The sequence below is a fragment of the Mobula birostris genome, chromosome 8 (genome assembly GCF_030028105.1).
Source record: "Mobula birostris isolate sMobBir1 chromosome 8, sMobBir1.hap1, whole genome shotgun sequence".
In the NCBI taxonomy this organism is placed as follows: Eukaryota; Metazoa; Chordata; class Chondrichthyes; order Myliobatiformes; family Myliobatidae; genus Mobula; species Mobula birostris.
The window spans coordinates 82,722,187-82,728,186 of record NC_092377.1 but is presented as its reverse complement, the minus strand read 5'-3'; the positions used below and the strand labels follow the sequence as shown (position 1 = coordinate 82,728,186).

Genomic DNA, 6,000 nt, shown 5'->3' with positions numbered 1-6,000 from the left:
GTTCCAAAAAAGAGTGGCAAGAGAGAGTTCATGGATTTATAGACAATTCAGAAATCTGAAAGAGGCTGCTCCTGAATTGTTGAATGTGGGTTTTTAGGCTCCTGTACCTCCTCTCTGATGGTAGTAATGAGAAAAGGACATATCCTGAGGCTGAGGGCCCATGACTCACATCCTCTTAAAGATATTCTCGATGGTGGACAATTTTGTGCCATGACATCGCTGGCTAAGTCTACAGCCCTCTGCAGCCTCTTGCAATCCTATGCATTGGAGCTTCCACACTAGGCAGTGGTGCAACAGGTCAGAATGCTCCCCTTCATGCATCTATAGAAAATTGCAAGTCTTTGGCGACATACCATGTCTCCTCAAACTAATAACACTGTAGAGCAACTGAAGTGTCTTCATCATGAATTCATCAATCTGCTTGGCCCAGGGCAGATACTTGGAGATGTTAACACTTCAGAACTTGAAGTTGCTCACCTTTTTCACTGCTGAAACCTTATTGAGATCTGGTGTGTGTTCATTCAACCTCTTCTCCTGATATCCACAATCAATTCCTTGGTCTTGCTGACATTGAGTGCAAGGTTGTTGTTGTGACACCATTCAATCTATCTTACTCCTAGATACTTCCCTATAGCCATCTGAGATTTTACCTACAACAGTGGTGTTATCTGCAAATTTATAAATTGTATTTTACGCCCTGTTAGCCACACAATCAGGAGTACAGAGAGAGCAGAGCAGTGGGCTAAGCACACTTCCTTGAGCTTGATTGTCAGCAAGGAGGAGATGTTATTTTCAATCTGTGCTGACTCTGGTCTCCTGACGAGAAAGTCAATTGTCCAGTTGCAGAGAGGGATACCGAGGCCCAGGTTTGGAACATTAGTGATTACCACTGAGGGGATGATGGCATTGAACTCCAAGCTGTAATCGATAAATATCTGACTGAAATATGCCTTACTTTTGTTTAGGTGCTCCAAAACAAAATGGAGAGCCGGGGAGATTGGATCCATTGTAGACCTATTGTGGCAGTGGGTAAATTCCAGCTTGTCCAGCTCCTATCCCAGGAAGGAGTTAATCCTAACCATAACAAGCCTCTCAAAGTACTTTGTTACAGTAGATGTGCGTGCTTCCAGTCAATAGACATTGAGGCATTCACTCTGTCAGGACAATAAAGGCCAAGTGCCTGACTGCTCATAGGCCAGGATTGTTGCACTAAGTGAAAATATGCTGAAGCCACTCTTCCACTAAGTGTCTTAAAGCAGCGTTGCAAACAGCTGTTTTGAAATGTAAGTGAGCTTTTGTTTATATACTGAATAACTAATAATAAAATAGGAATCATAAAAATTTACCATTATTTATTTTGAAAGCTGGTATCATTTACCATATGAAACATTAACGTCAACATTTGATACTCATTAAGTAGCATCATCACATCTCCTGTCACAATGTTATTTGCAAATTATCCTTGGCAATAAAAGGCTGCCAGCTTTGTGTTCCTATTGTGTTTAATAGCTACAGTCTGCCATCTGGTGGACAATGTGCCCAATTGTGTAAAAGAAACGACATTCAAAGGTATTCCAAATAGGTTGCAAATTTTATAAATATGGAATTAAAACAGAAAATGCCAGAAACACTCAACAGGTCAGGAGACATCTGTGGAAATAGAAACAATGTTAACAGACAATGGCAGCCATAAAAGAGAGGAAAGAGAGTAGGCAAGGAGATGAAGGAAAAGAGGATTTGGATGTCAGCGAAACAAATGCCAAGAGTCCGTAAGCGATAACCTTAGAAAAAAATCTGACAGGATATGCTATTGTTACCCCAACTTGGTGTGGGAATCCTCACAATTTTAACTCTGTTTCTCCTTCCATAGATGCTGCCTGACCTACTGAGTTTTACCAGCATTTTTTTTGTTTTTATTTCAGATTTCCGGCATTTACAGATGTTTTAAATTATAATTTGCTCTTGAATTTACTGACACTTCTACAAATGTCATATTGAAGAAGTTCTGTCATTCATTTTGAAGCATTCCTTTTTCCATAGATGTTGCCTGACCTGCTGAATGTTTCCAGCATTTTCTGTCTTTAACACCAAAATGAACGCAATCGCCTCTGATCTGGGCTGACATTTACGTGCCGAGCGGCACCTAATCAATTAGCTTGTTTATTTCGGCTTTTTTTCTTAAAGATGCGCTGGGTGAGTTCCAGCCACCGCTGTACCGCTGTATTCTTCACAGCCTGGAGGTTGGGGACCACTGAATTATAAGTCACTGATAAGTCAATAGCATCATATCATTTTAAGTAACGTTTGGATATTAAACACACAGCGCATATTTTCCCCGTATGAACATATAAAATCATTGCAACACACCAATATTGCAGAATCAGTGGGAGCCCTGGGCTTGTTTTCCTGCAACAAGACGGTCCCATCGAGGGGTGATGGGAGACAACGATACTCGAAGGGGGTTCCTTATGTCCAGTCTACTCTGCAATTTAGTTTTTGTTGCATTCATCGCAGAAAACTCCGCTTCCCAGCAATATTATGTTGGAAATGGAAGCAACGTTTTCAGTGCTTTCATGGCTATCTCAGGATATTCAGCCTTGACTTTGATCCAGAATGCCGGCAGAGATGTTATGTCAAACATACTTTTCAGCCCACCGTCATTTGCCAGCTCGAGGAGTTGCTCTTTTTCCTGCGCTGACATGGAAGATTCACCAGAAACATTCACAAATGGGTCTCGGACCCATTTCTTTACACGCCTTGGGTCACTGATGACCTCGCGTGCGTTAAAGTCCAACAGTGGGTGTGACAGGGAATGTGGAAAGGTGCAGCTGACTCATATCGTTTCATATCACCAAATCATATCATTTCCTTACGGCCCGGAAGCACATGCTCAGCGGCCTGGGGACCGCTGGATTAGGGATTCAGTTATTGTACATCTTTCTAACCAGCAAAAAAATCACCATGTGAGGGTTCACTAACTTTCACCTTGGCTCTCACATTGGAGTATTGGTATGTTATCTTGTTGGTGACCACTGGCATGTGGAAAAAGTCTTTTAATTTCTTTTCAGAACTATGATTTTGCAGGGTCCTTTCAAGTAGCATCTCCATCACAAGAGGTTCCTTATGTGCCATGAGAGCATACGTGCTTCCTCTCATCAACTGGGAGATAAGACCATCGATGCTAAGCAGAGCTACCCTCCTCCTTCTTCCTCAGCTGCTCATAAGGCTCTTTCTCATGGCCCTCAACCTCCGGGTCTTCCTACTGCTCTTTCTCCAACAATGGGTTGCTGGTTAGTTGTGCAGGATGCAGGTGACCTAGATGAAGTTTGCACACTGGCCTGGTATACAGTGTCAGACTGAAAAAGACAACAGAATCTCATTTTTGAAAGTGCATCAGATACTGAGTATTTTCCAGATATTATCTGGATACTTTACTTATTCATTAACAGCTTGGAGTAGGCTCCTCCGGCCCTTCGAGCCACATCAGCGACCCCACAACCCTGATTGAATTTAACCTAATCACGGGACAATTTACAATGATCAATTAACCTACCCCGTACATCTTTGGACTGTGAGAGGAAACTGGAGCACCCAGGAAAAACCTACACATTCCATAGTACAGACTCTCCTTTCAGAAAGTCATCAGAATTGAACTCCAATCTCTGGAACGTCCCGAGCTGTAATTGCGTTGCATCAACCACTTTAGTATATTAGGAATTTGAATTGGCATAAGGAGCCATGGAAATAGAGAGTAACTAGTGTTGTGTTCTTTATATTCATACGTACAGTGGGTTACTAATAAAGAACCATGTTCTGGAAGAAATAGAACTTCTATGTAACAACAACCACAACGTGTTAACAATACCATGTTTCTCGATCTTTCTATCATCCCTGTGCATGCTCAGAACTCTCTCCAATCACGTTCTTACACGTCAAATCATCACATCTTCCTTTCCTTAAAAAGAAAAACAATTAGCAACATTGCCCAGAGCAAATTCATAAGTTAACATGTCCCTATCAGTCTCCCTGGGGATTTATGAACACGATTAGACCTTCTAAGTGGTTCACACAGTTCTTGTATTTCGATGTTATTTCCATGTTTTGTCTAGTCTGCATCAGTTAACAGAATCTCTGAAGTTGGCTCTTTCTTGAGGTCTTTGCGATTTCTTCTTAACACTGCTCCTTCTTCTGTTTGGACCATGTATGATCTGGGTTGTACTTCTTCAGGTAATGTAGCTTTCTGTGTCCGTGAGTTCATTTTGTCTTGTATCCTCACTTCATCTCCTTGGTGCAGTTCAGGCAATGGACGAGAACATCAGTCAAAGTATATTTTCTGCTTTGCTTTGTGTTCATCTTTCCATCTTTTCACTTGTTCACCTCCCTCTGTTCTCAGAAGGCTCTCATCTATTGGCAGATTGGATCTCAAACGGTGTCCCATCAAGAGCTGAGCAGGTGAAAATCCACATTCGAGTACTGCGATATGCTAACAAAGCTTTATAAAAATCACCTCCTCTATCTTTTGCTTTGTACATCAGTTTCTTGATAATTCCTACTAACTTCTCAACTAATCCATTGGACTAAGGGAAAAATGAACTAGATGTTGTATGAACAAAGCCCCATTCATGAGCAAAATGTCTCATGCATTCACCATTGAATTGTGGACCATTGTCTGTGAAAATTTATCAGGTACACCATGTCTGGAAAAAACTGATTTCATGCATGCAATTACATTCTCTGCTGTTGTTCTGCTCAGACCACACACTTCAGGATACAATGAGTAGTAATCTGTTATTAATAGATAATCTTTGCTGTCAGTTACAAAAAGATCAACGCCTACCTTCTGATGAGGTCTCTGAGGACTAGGATGTGGATGCAGTGGCTCCTTAGGGTTGCTAGGTTGGTATTTAAGGCATATTTGACAAGAAGACACCAATTCTGCAATTTCTTGATTCATCCTGGGCCAAAACATCACTTCCTGTGCCCTTCTCTTACATTTTTCAATACCTAGTTGCCCTTCATGAGTTTTCCCAAACATTTCTTTTCGGAGACTTTTAGGAATCACAATTCTGCTACCTTTGTACAATATCCCATCCGCAACAGACAGTTCTGATCTGTGGTTCCAATAATCTTGTACTACCAAGGTACAGTCATGCCTATTATCTGGCCATCCATCCATCACCACTTGTATTACCTGACTGAGAATTTAGTCCTTCTCTGTCTCAAGACGCAGCAGCTCCAACTTTTCGGGAACAACAGGTACAGTCTCTACGATCATATCAACAAATGCCTGAACATACCTTATACTTCATACTTTATTGTCGCCAAACAATTGGTACTAGAACAGACAATCATCACAGCGATATTTGTTTCTGCGCTTCACACTCCCTGGATTACAAATATTAAATATTATAAATATTAAAAATAGTTAAAATTAGTAAATATTAGAAATTTAAATTATAAATCATAAATAGAAAATAGAAAAATTGGAAGTAAGGTAGTGCAAAAAAACCGAGAGGCAGGTCCGGACATTTGGAGGGTACAGCCCAGATCCGGGTCAGGATCCGTTCAGCAGTCTTATCACAGTTGGAAAGAAGCTGCTCCCAAATCTGGCCGTACGAGACTTCAAGCTCCTGAACCTTCTCCCGGAGGAAAGAGGGACGAAAAGTCTGTTGGCTGGGTCAGTCATGTCCTTGATTATCCTGGCAGCACTGCTCCAACAGCGTGCGGTGTAAAGTGAGTCCACGGATGGAAGATTGGTTTGTGTGATGTGTTGCGCCGTGTTCACGATTTTCTGCAGCTTCTTTCAGTCCTGGTCAGGACAACTTCCATACCAGGTTGTCCTGCACCCTAGAAGAATGCTTTCTACGGTGCATCTATAAAAATTAGTGAGGGTTTTAGGGGACAGGCCAAATTTCTTTAGTTTTCTCAGGAAATAAAGGCGCTGGTGGGCCTTCTTGGCAGTGAACTCCGCTTGGTTGGACCAAGTCAGGTCATTTGTGA

At 41.6% G+C, this 6,000-nt stretch overlaps 1 long non-coding RNA gene across 1 annotated transcript in view; it reads right to left on the bottom strand.

Annotated features, from left to right (window-relative positions):
- Window positions 1–2,015: 2,015 nt before the first annotated feature.
- The window catches only part of LOC140201442 (uncharacterized), a 74,629-nt gene continuing 70,644 nt past the window's right edge, over window positions 2,016–6,000 (bottom strand). Inside the window, exon 3 of the long non-coding RNA XR_011886860.1 lies at window positions 2,016–3,356. This is a non-coding gene — a long non-coding RNA (uncharacterized lncRNA). The remainder of the gene's footprint in view (window positions 3,357–6,000) is intronic.